The sequence below is a fragment of the Symphodus melops genome (genome assembly GCF_947650265.1).
Source record: "Symphodus melops genome assembly, chromosome: 5".
NCBI lineage: Eukaryota > Metazoa > Chordata > Actinopteri > Labriformes > Labridae > Symphodus > Symphodus melops.
The window spans coordinates 6,456,893-6,477,716 of record NC_136695.1 but is presented as its reverse complement, the minus strand read 5'-3'; the positions used below and the strand labels follow the sequence as shown (position 1 = coordinate 6,477,716).

The window sequence follows — 20,824 nt, the reverse complement described above, 5'->3', positions numbered from 1 at the left end:
AAACTTTGCTCTTGACCCTCCTTCTGCCATTTGTTCATGTCTACAATAGCCCTGTAAGGAAGTGCATGTTTGAAACGTCCTATATAGAAACTTTACTGTGACTTTACAGAACACAGCCTGCGGGGACTTGTGATGTCTGTCCGTCTGTCTGTTTTTAACTGAGAAGAAAGATTTCTACTGCTGCTATCACTTTATGTTATGTTTATGGTTTTATCGTATATTAACAATAGGGACATACAGTTTCAACAATTTGCTTAGACTTCAAAATCTGGCTCAGTCCTTTAGCCTAGCATTGTAAAGGCTATTTTAAGGTTTAGTTGTAGATTTTTTTATTTTTTTTTAACCAAGAAGTCTTCACTTGAAGTTTTCTATTTAGCAGCAAGTTTACTTTTTAAACACGTCAACTGGCCTAAAGGCACTTTCTTGGTTTAGTATGGGAGAATGAGCTTCCTAGGGCCTGCTGGACTGTATATGATCTGAGGGATCACCACATAGGGTTAAATAGTTTGCCTGTCAGCATAGACAGGAAACGCTGGAATGGTATGTTATGTCTGTCTGCCTTGTGAGCAGCACAGAGAGAAACTATCATTATCAGCTCTGCCCTAATGCTGCTGCCTGCTAGATCCACTGCAGATGTTCCTCTTTATGACTGAAGCAGAGACAGACACATGCAGGCATTCAGGCAGGCAGATAGACAGGCAGTAACGCAGGGGACAGTCAGCCAGACACACAGTGTATGTATCCATTCTGACAGATCTGCAGACAGACCGCCAAAGACAAATAAACAGGAGACGGGCACATAGCAGACATGCAGACAGGCGGGTAGATTCATAGGCAGGCGGCCAGACAAGTACCGACAGAGATATAAACAGAGATGTAGACACACACACTCCTCTGAAGCTAGACAGACAGACATCTTGAGAGACAGACATGCAGACACACAGACAAGCTACAGACGCACAGACAGAGTTACAGTGATGTGTAATTTCCATTGGGGCAGAGGGCCAGGCCTGGACAGCGTGAGGTGAACGCAGGATATTAGATTCAGATTTGGCAGCAGTGGGTGGTTGTGCTGACGCCACATTGTAACCAAGAAGTGTGTGTGTGTGTGTGTGTGTGTGTGTGAGTTTGTCTGGCAGACGGACTGGTGTGCGACCATTCGTTTTCTGTGGCATCATCGTATTGCTAGCCAGGAAAAACGCACACAGTCAGGCATGAGCCGGTGCGTCCACAGACTCACACTGCCACAGTGGAGAGAGACTAATTAGGTAATCCAGAAGAAGTGCCTCAGACTTCTAAAGTGAGCTGCAAGAAAGTCAACTAATAATGTGCTAATAGATATTTGCTGTAATGTCATTACAGAATGAAGCCAGAAATGTTTATGAGATTATATGTGCATTCCGGTTTGTAACCATGTTAATGCTGGCGTTGATATTTTCAGTACTTCGCATCTTTATTTGACTGCGTCTCACTAGTTGGAGAGAGCTCCATTCACAAGTAGTTTGAAATAGCAGTGTCCTACTGTAGTGGCCGTCTGGTTTGAAAAGAGCTCTTGTTTGTCGGCTGTGTTGTCATGCAGACTCGGCAAAGGATGAATAATGTAGCTCATGCTTTGATGATTTCTCTGGCTGAAGAAAAGAGCTACAGTCTGCCTTTTTTTTTTTCCCTTCTTTTTTTTTTTTTTAAGCAGAGCGGGCGGTCTCACTGGTGTGTTTCCTCTTTATTCAAACGAGGAGGAAAAAAATTGAAAGGGACTTCGAACATGGAGGGATCAGAGCGCAGATAGTGTGTCACGGCCAGGAGTCGAACCTTTTGGGGGGGGGGGGGGGGGGATTCACATGCAGGATTTGAAAGAAAAGGACCTTTAACAAGCGTTGGACTGTGGCTGTGTGCTGTCTGTCTGTGCTGCAGTTATCTTGTGTTGTAGGTGTGGCGTTAGACAGCCCTGAGGTCAAACACCACAGCTCCATAAAGATTTACTGTACATGTATATGCAGATTCTTTAGCTTTAATCTACAGTCAGCAGGGTCAGAACAGAGCACCTTTTGTCTGGACACATGTATACATCAGCACAGTGATTGATCGCTCGCTCAAATCCAGTTTAATAGGCAGAGTGTCAGTGTGATGCAGTTTGACAGTTTTAACACTTATGTCATTTAATCTGCTGTTCACTCGTGTTCCTATCTGCCCAGTCTTTCTCAAACAAGCAGGCAGATGTTATATGTGCTAAGTGTGTGACATCACTTCCCTCTCACATAATGCAATGTGAGTCTGAGATGCAAAAAATTTTTTTTTTAATCCAGAGATGTCATCTTGATTGCAGCTCTGTGTTCTATTTTGTCAAATGGATTCTCTGAGAAGTCGAGAGCAGAAGAGCAATCAGAGAAGTGCGGAGACATGAGCTTTGATGATTTAAAGTCGATGAAGTATCTTACAGAAAGGGTCCAGGAGCTCTTTAGTCTTTTCGATCTGAGGAATCACTCGTGAACCAGAAGAAGCTGACTGAAGAAGGAAGCTAAACAACCAAAGCAAATCCTTTCTCCTCAACTCCAGCTTGCGCTTCACGTTCAGCCCGTGTTCTCCCTGTCTTCACAACTTCATGTATACTTCTTCTTCTTCTTCTTCTTCTTCTTCTTCTTCTTCTTCTTCTTCTTCTTCTTCATCTTCATCTTCATCTTCATCTTCATCTTCATCTTCTTCTTCTTCTTCTTCTTCTTCTTCTTCTTCTTCTTCATCTTCTCCTTTTGTTTCTATTTCAGTTAAAGTCCAAATCTATTGCCAAGTCTCTGCCTTTCGTCCTCTGTGTTTGCTGGCTCTGAGGTTGACTTTAACCGTGAGAGAGACGGAGCCATGTTCTTTAGTGAATGCAGTCTGTTTGTTTTGGACATATTGTTGCTAACCACACGCACTACAGGAAACAAACGCTTCCATCTCTCGTTATATGTGCACATGTGAGGGGTGTGTCGCCTTTTCATGTAACTCTAACCCTATCTGTGATAATATCTCATCTTGTCATGTGGGTCAGACATAAGAAGTCGAGAACAGAAACAGGCATCACAAGTCCTGTTCGAAATGATGGATGGATGATCTGATTGTAATCCAACTTTGGCCAACTTTCTCATCTGAATGAATGGAACTTTTCGACGACTTATTAATGGGGCCGCCAGTAAAGTAAAAGCCCCACTTTTTCCACCATTCAACGCTCATCAGTAAGTCTTCATCACATAGAAAAAGGTTGTTTCTAACCACTCAAATGAGGGAAGTTCCAACGTTTTCTCTTCAACAGAAGATTTTTGTATTTCTTAATAACACATATAGAGAGTAAAAGACATGGCCCGGGGCTTTGGAAACATCAGTGGACATTTTCCCTCAGTACTTTCACATAAACCAAATGGTTAAATGAATTATCTGAAAACAATAAATAAGTTTATTGATAATACGGGTGATTGCTTGTGTGTGTGTTCGGACGTTCAAGCTTTAGAGCGTCCTTTTACTTTGAGTTGTGTAGAAGAAGAAAAAAAAGAAGGTGTCCTCTTTAGTGTTTCCTGAACTCAGCTATCAGACTTCTACGCAGAGACGGAGTAAAACAAACCCACATGTTATGTTCTAAGAATATCGTTGTTATCCTTTGGCTTCTTTAGATGCACACAGAGCATTATAGCTGTATACATGGCCTCGCCTCTTGGGAACGGCCCGGGTCTATGTGTCAGAGACTTGAGTAGCTGTCTGCGTCTGTGTGTATGTAACAGTTAGCCTGCAGCAGGGGCCGGCCAGCCAGACGGATGTAAAAGGCCTGATCTGTAATCCCGTGTATGAGTGGTGTTAGTGTGTAGGTGGCAGCAGGGTCATCTGTCAACTACCTCAGGCCAAACACACACTCGGTTACTTGTTGACTCTCCCTCAGACTCGTACAGAAAAATGTACACAAAGACATACGCACACATTTACTGCTGCATGTATGCGTGCACACACACACACACACACACACACACACACACACACACACACACACACACACACACACACACACACACACACACATATACACATACACAGCCATCCTCAGGCTCAGCCAATATTTACCCTGCAGTCTCCTGCCAGACAGCCAATCCAATCTCTCTCTAAGCTCTTTGTTGTTTGTTTGCAGTTTGTGTGTTTTTTTTGTTTTGTTTGCTTGTGAAGGTGTTGTTGATTTGAAATTAGTTTTTTTTTTTTTTTATTAACTTTATTATTCATGATTTTCAGTAATGAACCTTGGAAAAAAAAAGACTTCAAACTCCAAGTCTGAGCAGACTGAATAATTCTGGGAGCTCGGGAAGGGGGGGGAGGGGGGGAATGGCAAAGACAACCTAACGGCAGCATTAAAAAAAAAAAAAAAAAAAGACGAAGAAGATGGTTTTTTTTTCTCTCTTCCTCCAGACAGACTCGCTTTGCGATCACTGCGTCTGTAATTAATTTCACAGGGAATTTTCGACACTTAGATGGCGTCTCTCGGTGCAGCCCCTTTTTAGTCTGCCACCTCTCCTGAGCTGTGAGGTTACAGCGGAGCGCGACTTGACGCGGCGAAGAAAGAGCTCCTTTCTTAATGTGAAGTCAGAGGAGGCCGTGTGGAGTGGAGCTGCAGACGCACTCCGACGGCCAGGGAAAAAAGCACACGCTCTGAAATACTGGACAAAGTATCAGCTTTCACCTTTTTTTATTTTTTACTTTTACAACAGAAGCTGACATCCCTCCCAACAACCTCAGTCATGTATTTATTTATTTTGGATGATTTTAATTGGAAAGTCACATTCATTGACATGTTTACAGTTCTGGAGGTTAAAGCACTTTTAAGGTGGATGGAGCAATGCTTACATGACTGCTTTACGGTTTGTTTGTTCTTGCTCATCCTCCTTGTGTTTGTATGCAATCATCATGTTAGTTTGGCTGGTGTGACACACCACACGGACTGTTTGGATGAGTAACAACAATGTTCCTGTTTCTCCTCAGAGTATCTTTTAGAACAGTTTTCTCTTGACGTGCAGAGCAGCAGTGAGGTTCATGTGTGTGTTCCCCTGTTTGTGTCTCTGTGTTGCTCAGCCTCACACTGTCCTGGATGTTTAACCATATCTCATGTCATTTAAGCACTGCAGGGCTAGCATTGCTTTTTGGCTTTTTGGGTGAGTTTCCTACTCTTGTTTTGCCTTCAATCAGCTCCACCACCATCCAGAGTTCTTTCCATATGGTATTCCTGTCTCGGGGCCGTGCAACCTGGTGTTTTTGGAATCAAACTGACAAACCTTGAAGCTACAAACGCTGTGGAAAATGCAGCCCGGAAGAGCCTCAGCTCACTGCAGCTCAGCAGGTCAAGTTCAGGCTGAGACTTCTAAAGTCCAAAGCAGTGAAAGGTCATTCCCCGAGTCTCTCCACTTCTCCCTGCAGCACTCTCACTTCAAGCTGCAGCCAGAACGGCCATCACAACCCCGTCACTGGCTGCTGGGACTCCCTTTGTGTCTAGATTCTGCTCCCCCAACCCACACACACACACACACACACCCCAGACCTCCTCCCTTAGTTCCCAAAATGCCCTTGGGACCAGGGCAGATTTGTAGTCCTAGTGTGTTTGAAGACAGGCCATCCGTCAAATGTGTGTGTGTGATGGTGGTTGGGGGTGGTTAGTAGCCTGCTGTCTCAGTCAACATCTATTTACACACAGTTGGACAGTCTGAGATGTTAAGGAGTCTGTCTAACATGCTAAGAAGTGAAGGAATCAGCCACTTTCTGTCTGCTGCGCGTCTCATGACTCCAGCTCTGTGGATATGGACCAACATGTTACAGTCGATCAAGGCTCCAGGCACACTTTGGGAAATGGTACACAAGCAAATGATTATGGCTTTTTTTTTGCCTTATAGAAAATGTGTTTTCCTCCAGCGAATGGCTGTCGTGTTTATTACCCTTTGTGAACTGAGTCTCCCGACGTGCCCTGTCTTTTTCCCCCAACGTAAAGCAAACAAGCGATTATTGCTTGGAATCGAAAAATGCTGCTTCACATGTTAGGGGAAGAAAAAAAGATGTAAAAGGCTGTGCCGCCCCGCTGTTTGTCAGATTTAAGGTAATCCGTTTGTTTATGTGTGCAGGAACACCCAGACAGTGGAATAATGACATGTCTCTTCAAGTGGTTTGCAGGATTTTCCTTGGATTTTGAAGAGGCTTACACCGTAAAGTTTCCAAAGCAGTGTTGGGGGCGGACCACAGGGCTGTGCCAGATCACTGCAGCGAGGGGAACTTTAGTTTGACTTGGTTAGCCTAAAAATGACACATGAAACCTTTAGCATGGCTCTGTGACTTTTGTCTGTCACACACCTTGATAGGTCGCCTTACATTTCAACTTGCTCTTACAGGAGTTATACGTTCAGGGTGTCACAGTTAATGTCATCTTTTGTTGGTTAACATGAGCCAACGCTTGAGCTAAAAGCTAAAGAGTGAAGCAGTGAGAGACTTCCTTTAAATGGATCCTTCGAGGTCCCTGGACTCATATAGGTGGGATCCCTCCTCCTGCTGTGTGACGTGAGACAGCTGGATTTACTATAGCGAGTGGAAGGTGCAGATTTACCCACAAACCAATAATAATGTTTTCAAAACTTTACTGCAGGACACATTTAACCTTTGCCTTATACACACATAGGATATAATACCAGAATTAAAAAGTTCAAAACGAAAGGAAAAAAAAAAAAATCAAACGTTCTGCATTCCTTCTTGACACCACAGCAGCTAATATGGAAGTCTGGAGCTTGTGTTGTTTTAAATCAGCAAAGATTGCAGGCAAACTCCTGCAGGGCACGCCGTCGAAATAACACAAATACAACAGAACGCTGCTCATGTTTTTGTGTTGACGGCGTCACCTCCTCCACTCTGTCTGTTTGTAAGTGACATTAACACAACCTTTGCATCTTTCTAAGACCCTCAAATATTGGATAATGGTCAGTATTTTCCAGACTGTGAATTTGAACGTACCATGGCCTCTCTCTCTCTCTCTCTCTCTCTCTCTCTCTCTCTCTCTCTCTCTCTCTCTCTCTCTCTCTCTCTCTCTCTCTCTCTCTCTCTCTCTCTCTCTCTCTCTCTCTCTCTCTCTCTCTCTCTCTCTCTCTCTCTCTCTCTCTCTCTCTCTCTCTCTCTCTCTCTCTCTCTCTCTCTCTCTCTCTCTCTCTCTCTCTCTCTCTCTCTCTCTCTCTCTTCCCCCCCCCTCCAGAAAAAGCAAGTGTCTTGTATCCTATAGTGCAAGATGTCACTGGCCAACAGGGATTGAGCTTCTCTTGTAATCTGAAGTTTCGTTGGTGTTTTTGCCTTCGTATGTTATGTGTAGTGATTGACATGCAGTTGCGTGTTGCCTAGCATCACCACAATGCCTCTAACAGAAAAAAAACAACCACCTCACTTTGACTGGAATCAGAGCTGCAAACATGTAAAAAGCAGGCTCCATACTTTGTTGTCTTTAAAATGAGTCATGCAGGTATCAACTGTGTATGTTGATGTAAGATCCCTGTTATTGCTTTGCTTCCTTCAAATCCACAAAAAACCAGCAATTTTACCCACGCAAACCCCCAGAAGTCGCCGTTCCCTCAAGGCAGCATCAGACCACTAGATCCTGTGTTTTTCAAAGTAAAATGGGTGTTTATTCAATGGAGTTTGGTGGCTTCGAGGGAGCAATGTAGTTAACATCTGTTTGTGGTTAAAGAAAGTCCTTCTCCGCAGTAACCATTTCTTTAGTTTTGTGAGACGCTTCAAATCAAAGTGGCAGACGAGCGCTTCAGAGACTCATTTTCCCACGATGATTAATGATGTCAGAATGATGATTTTTTTTAATTTTTAATTTTTTTAATTTTTTTATAACGTGTCCGACGCTGCCATGAAGTCTACCTGAACCCAACTCATAACTGAGCTGAACACAGCAGCGCCTCCCTCCCCTCTATCTGTACCTCCTCGTCACCCCACTACCACACCGCCAAAGGAGGTTAAGTCCACATCCTGTGCCAGCTGCCCCCTAACAAGGCTTTACTCTGGATCTGACCTTATCACAGGAAATTACTCTGGATTACACCTGAGGCAGAGAAGGCCAGGGAGATAGAGGTACAGATAGAAAGTGAGGAGGAGTCGTCTTAGTGTTTGAATGACAAACAACACTACTACATAAAAGGAGCGGCTACACATGTAGTTGATGTATCTAAAGGGAACACAGTGTTCTGCCAAACCTTACCCAGATTACGACCAAGTGATGATGTCTGTGGGGTATCTATTAGTTTTTTACATTTTAACCCACTTTAACCCTCCAGACAGGAGTCGAGTAGCAAAGGACGTGTGTGGGAGTCAGAAAAAGAAGCCCCTGGTAGCCCTTTCCTCCTCTCCCTCTCCTCCTCTTCTCTCCCTCTCCTCCTCTTCTCTCCCTCTCCTCTCCTCTCCCTATCCTCCTCTCCCTATGCTCCTTCCCTCTTCTCTCCCTTTCCTCCTCTCTTCTCTTCCTCCTCTCCTCTCCCTCTTCTCTCCCTTTCCTCCTCTCTTCTCTTCTTCCTCTCCTCTCCTCTCCCTCTTCTCTCCCTTTCCTCCTCTCTTCTCTTCCTCCTCTCCTCTCCCTCTTCTCTCCCTTTCCTCCTCTCTTCTCTTCTTCCTCTCCTCTCCTCTCCCTCTTCTCTCCCTTTCCTCTTCTCTTCTCTTCCTCCTCTCCTCTCCCTCACATCCACTGCTTCTTTCGTCCTCTGCAGAGAGTCAGACGTCTGTCTCATTTTTGGTCCCTCTCCCTTTCCATCCAGACACGCAAGTCAGACAGTGGTGTCTGATACCTACCACCCCCACTTCTCTCCCTCCCCCTCCTCCTCCTCCTCCTCCTCCTCCTCCTCCTCCTCTCCCCCCGGCAGCAACCAGCTGACCCCAATCAGGCATAGGGCCTGCTCTATTGTCTGGCTGAGGAGAGGGGACACACACACACACAGAGCCATGCATAGACTCAGACAGGGGGTCAGAGGAAGACAGAGGCTGTCTGGTCAGGACTCCCTCTTTGACTCCCAACCCCCAACCATAACACAGCTCCTCTCCTTCTCTCCTTCTGTCCTTCTCTCCTTCTCCTGTCTTCATTGGATATCCCAAATGATTATGACGCTTGTTATGAAAATTAGTTTTGCCTTTTCATTGGCTTGCTTACTAAGATCTGAAATATTTAATGCTGTGTAATTATCTGCAAGCATGGCCTACTTTGCAGACAAACAAACCGAATACATTTTGAAGAAGTGAAGACTTTGTGATTCTATCGGCTTATTAAAATGACGTTGTATGGGTAACTTAAAAAAAGAAAAGAAAAAAAGCCCCCTCTGTCAGCTGCTGTGTAGAGTATGTGTCCACAGGAGTGGCTACAGTAACAACATATTCCTGTGCAACAAGCCACTGGCATCATATGTTTGACCATGATAAGCTACCAGATCTGTCTGCCGAGCTCTTTTGTTCTTATATGGGATACTATTGGGAATGCAATTCAACCCACTTCTCCCACTCAGCTGAGTTTGAGATGCTTGAATAACTTTGTTGTGCTGCTTTAGCTGCCACAGACTTTTAAAAAAAACTGTTCAGCAGACAGTTATGTGGTCAAGGTTAGGGACTTTGAAGATTTCAAGGCGGCTAAAGAAACTTTTTGGGCTCGGATGAATTTACTTCTGTAAGCACATGCTGCATTGTTGACATTTCATCTGTGTCTTTAGAGAACGTCTGGAGCTCAGAGAAGTCATGGCAGCTCCATATTCTAATCAATAAATTAAAAGTGAAACTAGATTTTTTATTTTTCAAGGCTTTCACTGTGACTTGAATGTAAAATTCTTCACATAATCTGATATATCGAAGCACCCTAACAGAATTGTCTCGTTATTACACAACGGCTGTATCTTCATATACGGTTATTGTGGGCAACGTATCGTTTGCATTTGACTAATATTTAAGTTGCAAAAGTTTTGAAATGTACACGCACACACACACATTCCTTCTATTCATATTGAGGAGGTACCCAGAAGAGCGTGAGCAAACTTTCCATCCATCCCTGTCTCTGATCAATAGGCTTGGTGTTGTGCTGGAAGATAACGTGTCTCCTGGCAAGCGTAGCTAATGATGATTAGGGCTCCTGCCCCGTGCAGTATGGAGTTCCTATGTGTGAATTATTAATATAGGTCATAGTCACAGCATCCGGCTTGGCCCGGCCCAGTGCCGTCCCAGCACTATTGCAATACACGACACCTACTTACCCCTGCTTACCCACAGTCTGCCCCATCTGTCGGCCAGATTAACCCAGAGGATCACCTACAGCTGAGGTCTGTATCAGGTTAGGCTTCACTAACAATATCGCAGATCTGCACCTTTATGTGAGAGATGTCTTCATCCATAAATCTTTAAAAGTTACAGCCTCTAATTTCTTAAATTGTAAAAAAAGAAACCTCTGAGCGTTTGGGATTGTAATAATGATTCTTTCTATAAAACAGTCAGTCCCCTACCAGTTGTGCAGCACCCTGCGCTGCTCATTTACAGCAATTACATTTTCATGTGACAAGAATCTTAATGGGAACAGTTTATGGCTCCTCGTAAGAGACCATCCCATGATGTATTGTATCCATGTATTTGTGCGAGAAGGAGGGTGGGAATCCCATTTCAAGGGCCAGTTGCCTTCCCTCAGTTAATATGGGACTGTTGCTGCACTCCCAATGTCTCAGAGCCCAGGCACAGTGTGTATCTGCCCTACACATAAAAAGTCTCTCATACTACAGCGCCACGCAGTGTTGAATCAAAGTGAATAAGCCCTTCTACAATATTCAGTCATTCTGCTTTTAAAATTCTGACTTCTACCAATGGTAAAGAGCAAAGAGTAACGACTACTCACTTAAAAAGATGTCCAATGAATTGATTGGAGTGGGAACTCAACATGACTTGTACGCCCTGTAAAGAAAAGAGAACCACTATCATCAGCACAGGAAGTACTGGTAAGGTTACTGAAACGCATCAAAGTCTTTCTGTGGGTGGCTGTTTCTAAGTTGTTGATATCTCTGGTTACACTTGGTCTTTGTGTCACACAAAAAAAAGGAGTTTTACCTCAACGAATCAGGAGCTTCTTCTTTTTATTCCGCAACCTTCGCCGCAAGCTGAACTCCCCAAGTGGTGCCTCTACAGAGAAACGTGGAGAGTAGAGATGGAAGGATGAGGGTGGTGTGGGTGGGAAAGAAGAAAAAAAAACGAAGCCCGACAGAGAAGACACGAAAGATAAAGACAAGAGGCAAGAAGAAACAAATCGGAGCAGAAGAGAAGGAAGGCGTTGTTGAGTCTGCGTTGCTACACTTCTTGACTCTCGAAAGAACATTTTTTTCCATGAAGATTTCATAACGCAATCCAGACAAACTGTGTATCAGCCCACACCACAGCACAGCAGAGGTTTGAGGCAATAAGGTCCATCTGTACTGCCGTTAATCTTGAAGTGTGCCAGTTGATCAATCTTACCACTGTTATCTCAATATGAACACCAGTGACAAAGATTGGTTCGTGTTGGCGGAATATTGATATATGTATCACTCTACAACTATATTTATCACAGTAACAGAGCATGATGGGTCATTCATTTCCTCCAGATACACTTTTTAAGTTTCCGGTGGAAATTGTCTTTAGGTCCTGCCAGTAATTAAGATCGCATGTGCTCTGAAAAATGAACAAAGAAACTCCCTCACCTGTAGCAGTAAACCTGTAAAAATTTCGGCAAATGTTGGACGACGGTTCATTTTTCATAAACCAATCAAGCCCCTCTACACCATCCATACATGAGCCCACACTCAAAGCATGAGCTGAAATCCACTTCTTGACCAATGGCGTTAGTGCCTGTAGGTAAGGGGCGTGGCTTTTGAGGGAGCACAGACGGGAGGGGGTGGTTGAATAAGCAGAACGGAGAGGATGCTACTTTCGAAATCATGCTGGTTTTCATAAATGACCAACCCTAAGTCCAGGACCAGGATCAAGAACAGGAAATTTGCCATTGAGAAGTACTTTCGATTTTGATTTTTGGGGTCATGGTTCGACTCAGAGTGGATTCTAGATCTATGGAGTCAAAGTTCATTTATGAATTAGCACGTACTGTGCTTGAGGATCTTCTCCAGTCATCTGGAAGAGTGGCTGAATTTCTTGTTCTATTTGGCATTCTATGAGTTAAAGAGCTAGCTTTAGCACTTTGCAGGGAGAGACACCCCTCCCCCCACCAAAAAAATAAAAATAAAAATTGGAAGATATGAATCAAATTTAAATCTTCGAAGAGAAGAATCTCAATTTTTACATGAATGGAATATTTTTCCCACCTCTAGTGTTTGTTGTGTTGCAAGCTATCATTGCATCGCTAACACTGAAATAAAAGTGAAGTCCATGTTTCATCCTTTCAAGACCAAGACAGTCTGAAGGTAAGGATGGGCTTGCTGTAACAGATGTAAAATAGGTGAACTGCTCACGTTTGACAATGCTCCTCTGTCACTGTAAATGTGTTGCTTATATCCCATGATGATGCACTTTCTGTGTAGCTGCAGTTGGCCTGATGGTGTAAAGTTTTCTAATGGTGGTGATAACATCAGATAACGGCCCGTGTAATCGTCTGATAATATCCTAAGTGGGTGCTTTCACCTCGGCTCCATCAATCCTTTATCCCATCAACCACACGTGAGAATACATCAGGACACCCAGACACACAACCGAAGACAATCTCATGACATTAAAGAATCTCGTCACCCAGAAGACAAGACAACAAAAATGTGCTTGGTTTCTCTTTAAACGGCCAATAGAATCATTCAAATTCAAATGGCTAACGCTTTCTCGCTTCTGAACCCCTTCTGTAAGTTTATAATCTGTTGCTATGTACTTCAAGTGCCTACGCCTGTACGTTTTGATTAAATATGAATAGAGCTGAATCGATTTGATCTTAATAGAAAAGACGATCTATAAAGAACTCCTCAACTACTGTAAACAACTATAAACTATTGATCTTTTTGCGTGAGCTTTAGGTAACAGTCTCAGCTCCTTTGATTCGATTGTCAGATTTAGAAGTGAAGTGAGTTTCTTTGAGGGTTTAAAGCCATTTGAAGATGTGACTCTGTGCTAAAGGAATATTGATGGATATTCTTACTGTATTCTCGGCCAAGAAAAGGCTCCACTCTGTTGGTCGCGCTTCACTCAAACACTCATCCAGGTAGGGTCGTATAACAGAACTTTATGGTCCTTCACAAACGATCTTTGGCTGAGTACAGACACCACAGACACGACACAGTGGTCAAAAGTTCAACATGAGCTGTGGTGGATTGAAACTGGTAAACGGGTCAAATCCAAAGTCCACATGAGACGCTGCTTCCTGATTGCTATCTTGTGTTGATGGCTGTCTCGACTCAGACATACATCGAGCCGATGCTCAGTCGGTCGCTGATGGTGTTTTTGACATAAACACAAACATCTAGAAATTTCCCCTGAATCGTCGGGTGTGGGACGTGTGAACGCAAACCACCCACTTTTTTACGGCCAGTTCTAGAAAGACATTTTCCAGCCTCTTAGTGAAACTGCATGACGTCTGGGTGAGCTAACCAGTGAATGACCTCAGGAGGGGGAGCATTCAGGGATCATACTTTTTTTATTCATTTATACCCGTACATTCTCATCCACTTCTTTGTTTATACAGTGAGTACATACGATCACAGTTAGCATTCACATGAAGGTCATAAAGGTCTCTTACTCTGCCACTTCTCCCCCAACCCAAGCAAATCAAGAAGACTTCAGGCGCAGCGTGCTGCCATCACCCCTGTTTAATGGAGTACATGCGTGAACGCTACAAAACATTTTTAAGCAAACTAGCTTGAAATCCTTGACCTTGCTGCCTCGCCGCCAGCTCCGAGCTGCAGACAGTTGCTGTTTTACTGCAGCATTTTCGGTCCAAAGACTAGAGGTTTTACTTGTTTTTAGTGAGACACGAGCTGCTCTCCACATTTAACTATTCTTCCCTCTGTTTGAACCCCTTCAATCCTCCCTCCACCCCCGCCGCCCCGGGTCTATTTATACCTCCGTCCCTCCCTCAGCAAGCCTAAAACATCCTGGCCATCTGAAAAGCAGCAGCACCACCGTTACTTAGAGGATCCTTGCTCCCCTTGCACCTTGCCTGCCTGCTTCTTCTTCTTCTGCTGCTTCTTTCTCTTTTTTTTTTTTCTCTTTTTTTTTTTTTAAGCTTCCTCTGTCGGCAGCTGTTGCTCAGCACAGCACCAAAGTTCAGCCTGCGGTCATGGCCCAGTGTTCAGCAGAAAAAAAAAGTTTTCTTTTAGGACTTTTTGTGTGTCCCCCCCACACACACGTACTTCCCCATATCTTATATTTTTCCCCTTGTATACATACTCAACTCGCTATTTCCCTTTTTCTACTGTCATCGCTTCGCTCTCTGTCTCTCACTTCTCTTTATTCCTGTCTCACTTTCACTCACTTTATCTTTCTTTCTGGCTCTTTCTCTTCCTTCCTCTTTTCTGTTTCTGTCTTTCTCACTTGCCTAATCCTGCCTGCGAGGCATTGCTTCATGGTTGTTAAGCATCTCAACCCGAAGGGGGGGAAAAAAGAACGAGGAAGGGGAGTAGGGAGGGGGCGCTAGTCATCTGGTGAAACCTATTGAGCAACTTAAGCGTGGTTGTTTTGCTCTGCTGGCTTGGCACAATGAGACCGCATGTGGAAGACATGTTTACACCCCTTCATCTGAGAATCGGTGGGAGTGGGAGAGGAGGGGAGGTAGGAGACAGGAGAGGAGGTGGGATAAGAGAGGAAACGATGACAAAAGTACATATAGTGAAGTGAAGGCGAAGAGGTGGTGTACAGCGGAGGCTGAAAGGAAACGGAGAGGAGTGCAATACACAGTGAAAGAAAAGGATGGAAGGATTAAAAAGGAGGCGGAACCTGATGGATAAACACAGAGGGGAGGAGAGAGGAGTGTGACAAAAATGAGTGGAAGAGATAGACATAAATGAAACCGACTAAAATAGAGGGACAGTCCTACTCTGTGCAGAGACAGTGAGTCATAGCAGAATAAAACACCACACAAGCATATGCTGCTGTTTGGGAGCCATCTTTTTTCCAAAATGGAAACCAGCTATGATTTGTGGTCAGAGGTTTAAAAAAAAAAAGCTTAGCAGTTAAAACTGAGTTATTACAAACAGACGGGGTGAAATTACCAGAGGAGGAGGCTCTTTGTCACAGAGCTATCTCATTATAGGTTTGAGTTTTTTTAGTTTTATATTACCCCAGAATATTTTACCTTTTTTTATGATGTGTGAAATAGAGCTGCAGGTAGTGCTGCTAATGGACCTACTTTGTCTAAATGAAATCTGTTATTAGGCTCTAAAATATCCAAAACAATTCAACTCCAAAATGAACTGAAAGAGAAAATGTGTCAACAGCAACATCTCTGCAGCATGTCAATGTTGTCCTGAAGTTCTTTATCTGTGTTCTCTTTTAATAATAATATTAAATTAATAAATCTATGGGCGCCTTTCAAAAAACCCAAGGACAACTTACAAGACAAACAGTATAAAGATAATGAACAGTTTTACATAAGAAGATTAAAAACAGCAGTTCTGCGGTTTTGAGATGTGATTCAAAGATGGACAGTGAGTCAATGTTTGGGATGTCAGGTGGGAGGGAGTTCCAGAGGTGGGGGGCAGAGCGGCTGCAGGCTCTGGACCCTACGGTGGTCATGCGGGCTGGAGGGATGAGGAGGCTGAGGGAGGAAGATGATCTGAGGGTCCGTTTGGGTGCGTTTATGTGGAGGAGGTCAGGAGGGGTTATGAAGGGCCTTGAAGGTTATGGAGGGCCTTGAAGGCCAGGAGGAGAGTTTTGTAGGTAATGCGGTGTGTGATTGGGAGCCAGTGGAGTTGTTTGGGAACAGGGATGATGTGGTGGGTGAAAGGTGTTCTGGTGATGATCCGGGCTGCAGCGTTCTGAACCAGTTGGAGTTTATGAAGAGACTTTTGGGGGAGACCAGAGAGAAGCGAGTTACAGTAGTCACTCAGCCCCTTGATTTTAATGAGGGAAACTTGAGAGCTGAGCAATCATATCTGCTTATTGAGGTGGTTGTGTTGCGCTTTTGAATACAGGTTCAATGAATAAGTCAATAAATAGTTCATCACTTATGATGCTCATATAAATAATTCTCTGTGTCAACATCGTCTGGATCGGGCCCGGCTGATATTTGGGATTTTTAGTCGCTGAAAAAAATCTGATACCGAGATATCTTTCCTGGATCTATGTTGGATCTGTGGATATGGATATACACATTTATTGTGTTGATCCCTTTAATGCAGTTATTGAACAGTTGTGGAAAAATACAGTATCAAAGAACTGATGGTCTCTCAACTGAAAAGTTACTCTGCCTGTACGCTCATCACCGTTTGACACTCTGTAGGGTGCTAATGTCTTTTGTAATCCATAAAGCGCCCTTTGCTGGTGAAAGCTTCGAGTTCAATACAATGAAACTTAAATGAGTCCTATTTGAATGGTGAATACATCAAATAATATTGGTGCATTATCTGCGTCTACCCAGAGTCATTGGACATGTTCACATTGGCCGATTAATCGGTCGGGCTCTACGTCTGGACATGTAGCGTACAGACTCCTGAAACACTGCTGAACTTTTCAAGGTGAGCAGCATGTGTGAACTTTAACTTTGACCTCGTCGTCATGGTGAGCGATGTATGAACGCAGCAGGTCATAGTCGAATAAGCGTGCAGGGGTTGATGACGTTGCAGCATCTTTGAGCACATTATAAAGCTGCTTCATCCTTTTTTTTCTTTTTCCTAATGCCATTTTATGTTTTTTGTACTGTGAATATGTCCAATGACGTGTAGCATTGATATAAAGGCCCAACACTGTTACTATAGTTACAGACTCTGCTTCATTTGTTACATCATGAAGCCCCCTGAGACCCCCCCCCCCCACACACACACACACACCCTGTACCACAGTGAAACCTTACACTGTGAGGGACATGTGTGAATAACTGAGAGTGGGCTGTCTCAAAAATGTTCTTAAAAATTTCAGGAGTGTATGTGTGTGAAAATAGCTTCTGAGTCAAACTCTGAAAAAAAAAAACCCTCATCCAGAGGACAGTTGAGCCCAGTATGTCTGGGTAACCTCAACAGAGCCAGCAGCTCCAGTCGGAATGTGTCATGTGTCTCTCAGAGCTTCCTGTCTTCCTCCCCCAGAATCCCCTGCTGTCCCTGTTTGGCTGATCACAACAGCCACAGGGAGTTTGAAGCACATATGCAGCACGCAGCCTACGTCAGGGAGATGTCTGCTACACCTACTGATGTGAAAAACCCACTGAAGAGTTTTTCATGGTTTAAAAAAAAAAAAAAAAGTCAGCCTTCCTGCAGGGGCGATGCAGGGGGTGGGATGAGGTGAGGGGGCTGTTCTATCAAATGAACATGTGCCAGGAAGCACGCAGAGAGATAGACAGACAGACAGGCCCGCTGGTTTCTTTACCTCCTCCCTCTCTCTCTCTCTCTCTCTCTCCTCTCCTCTGTTTTATTCTGTTTTCTGATGCTCCACTCTTTTGTTGTTCAGTCTTAGAGATGAGATACACTTTCTTGTTTGGCTGTCTTTAACATCTGTCTGACCTTACCTCATTCTCCCCGCACCTCTACCTTTTCCTCCTTTTCCCCTCGTCTGTCTTATCTTTGTTCCCGTATCCCCTCTGTGTCCAAACCAGGCTGCATTCCCTTTTGTATTTCTCCGGCTCTTTCCTCCTGTTCCTCTCTACTCCTTTCATTTCCCCCGCCCTCCATATCCCCTCTTGTTCTGTTCAGCCAGACCTCAGCATGATTGTACCTTTTCGCCCTCAGCAGTAGACCTGTGAAGTTGACCTGCAGAAAAAAAAAAAAAGAAGAACACCGCAGAATCATTTTCATATCCCCCCTGCTAAGATGACAAAGATCAATGTGTCTGGGTGGCTGGCTGAGTTGTCTCTGGCTGATTGGAGTCAGCAGAGTCAGATGCTGTGTGTGCATGTACAATCTCCATTAACGGTGGCTTTTATATTGAGCTTAGCGCTCTGTTTTTCTGTCTATTTAATTTGGAAAGCTGTAGTGTTATTACTAGCTTCCACCATGAATGCTGACATCACACATTCGGTGTTTCACCAGTGACATTGTGTACCCTTCTGGAACAAATTCCAAAAAGTTCTTGGTCAGACTGTAAATAAGTTCAGGGAGGCGTCTCCAAAACAAACAGACTGACTGAAGCGAGGTAACTCAAGCCCTTCTCACACACGCACTGCTGAAATCCTCCTGATCTGCTTGTTCACAGATGCACCTCACAGGGTGGGGAAAGAGCACGACATGATGCCAATAGAACAACGTAGAAGTGTCAGACGAAAGCAACAGAGTCATCTCAACAACGCCAAAGAGTTTCTCACAAGTTTTGTTTGAAATGTGGCGTTTGAAAAAAAAACTACAAACTGAGGGAAAATAATGGTGCTTGAGCCAGTGTGTGTGTGAACACAGGACGTAAGGTTCAGGGAGACTCACTGCTCAGAAGTGAGCGTGTTGGGTGACTGGTGAGAGCTCGATCTCTGCGCTCATAAATGGCTTCATGATGTTTTTCTGGGACGTTGTGTTTTCCACTCGTCTGTGAGAGCCATGAATATGTCCAACAACAAGTGACGTTGATATTGGACCAAAACAAGCGCGTTGTTGTCGTTCACCATTTCTACTACTGCTTCATTGAGACTTTAGTTTATCAGGCCTGTTTTAACAGTGTGAATATGTAGATACTCTATCCACACCTGCTGCATACGGAGGCTCCTGAATGAATTGGAAAGTGTCAGTATTGATTTAGCGAAATCATTGTCAATCACAATTAAACACGAGAGAGAGAGAGAGATAAATATGTTGGCATCAATTCGGTATCAATGATTGAGTTCGACTCAGACAGTCTGCAGGGATATGCATTCTAGAAAACCAAAAAAAATACCCAATATTTGGTTTCCGAGGACGACTCTTTTTGTTGCCATGGTAACCAAACTGGTGTAGATAGTGTTTAATTTTAGTTTCATCTTGAAGTTTAATCATTGTGGTATCGTGACAGCCCTTCTTCTTGGGTCCCTCTGTTGATCTTAATGTTCTTGTTTTGCCCCTCGGTGATGTGTCTGCCTCGTGTCCTCCCCTTAACGCTGTCACAACAGACCCTGAATGTTTGTGAACTTGACGAAGACGGCATACGTTGGTGATGAGGCCAACAAAGCTCGTCGTCGCCCGTCACTGTCAGATTGTTGCTTCCAGGTTAAATCACATCACAACACATCCCTCATAACTTCTTGGTCTGCTCCAGGTTATTATGCTCTGACAGATATTAAACCCTGTCTGGTGCCCCCCTCTCGACCCCGCACCCTCCCTCCTCATAGTACCCTTCACTGTCATCACAACATTTTCCATCATTTATTGCCTTGTTAGTTTTTTTTTTCAGTGGTGCTTCAGATGCTGGCGCTGTCTGATTGTTCAGACTCAAAGTGTTCAGCTTGGATCTTTTACTCACTTGCTTCAAACTTTTTTAGCAAAAGTAGCACGGACTGTCCATTGTCTTTTACAATAGCAGCTGTAATTATCTTCATCATTTAGTCAGTAGACAGGTAAAGCTCTCAAGTGGACAGCTACGACTCTTCAGATACTTGTGCTCAAGTGAGAAAGGATTCTCCATTTCCTCCAAGTACAGCGGCCCCTTCGGAAAACAATATCCATCAAATTGACACACACACACACACACACACACACACACACACACACACACACACACACACACACACACACACACACACATACATAAACACGAGGGCTAGCAGGAAAAAGTCAGCTCAACATTGTGTGGATGGGGGTGCCAGGGGCACAGTGATTAATGACGAGCCCCATGTATGGAAGTTACAGTCCTCCAAGCGAGCAGCCCGGGTTCAAATCTGCATGTCATGCTAAACTCTCTCTCACTCTAATCTAACTCCACGCACCGTCCTCTTTTTAAGTGTGTGTGTGTGTTGTCGGCTGTGTCCTGAAGAATTGTTTGAGGATTGACTGCACACTCAATGAATCACCTTTTTGCACGGCTCTGTTTGGTATCAGTACGATGAAAACTATTGAACTCCAAAAGGACTTATTTGCCAGCCTATGAATTTGAATGGACCACTGCTGCTCCCTCCTGTTAGCGGCAGCTTTGACATCTAATAGAGCTACTGTGGAACGACTTCACCATTATTGTCTTAAACTAACAGCTACTAGTTGAAAAGGAAAAGTCTGAGGCAGCCACACAGGCATTTCTGGTCAATGCTTTTAGCTCAACACACACACACACACACACACACACACACACACACACACACACACACACACACACTGACCCTGGCTAACACACACACATGCACACACACTCTAACCATGACATTAGTCTGACCCTTCAGTCTGGGCTTTATGGGAGGCAGGGAGGGGGGAGGGAGTCTAGACACGATCCTGTCTGTCTGGCTCTGATAATGTACACACACACACACACACACACACACACACACACACACCTGAGAGACTGTGGGGGAGTGTGTGTGTTTGTCTGTGTTTGTTCAGTGTGACATGTTAAGCCAGCCCTGCATCCGTCACCTCCCAGGCTGAATGAATAGTTTAACACCGCTCTCCTCTCTGCTTTACTGCTGTTCATGAATATTACAGCATTGGATTATTGATAATATTAGACTTTACTGTAATATTCATGATCTGTTATCACAGAGCTCTGCCTTCCTCCTATC

The 20,824-nt window shown here is 44.1% G+C and overlaps 1 protein-coding gene across 11 annotated transcripts in view; it reads left to right on the top strand.

Annotated features, from left to right (window-relative positions):
- LOC306823888 (low-density lipoprotein receptor class A domain-containing protein 4-like) overlaps window positions 1-20,824 on the top strand; it is a 194,526-nt gene that overhangs the window by 158,131 nt on the left and 15,571 nt on the right. The gene's annotated exons all lie outside the window — the stretch shown is intronic.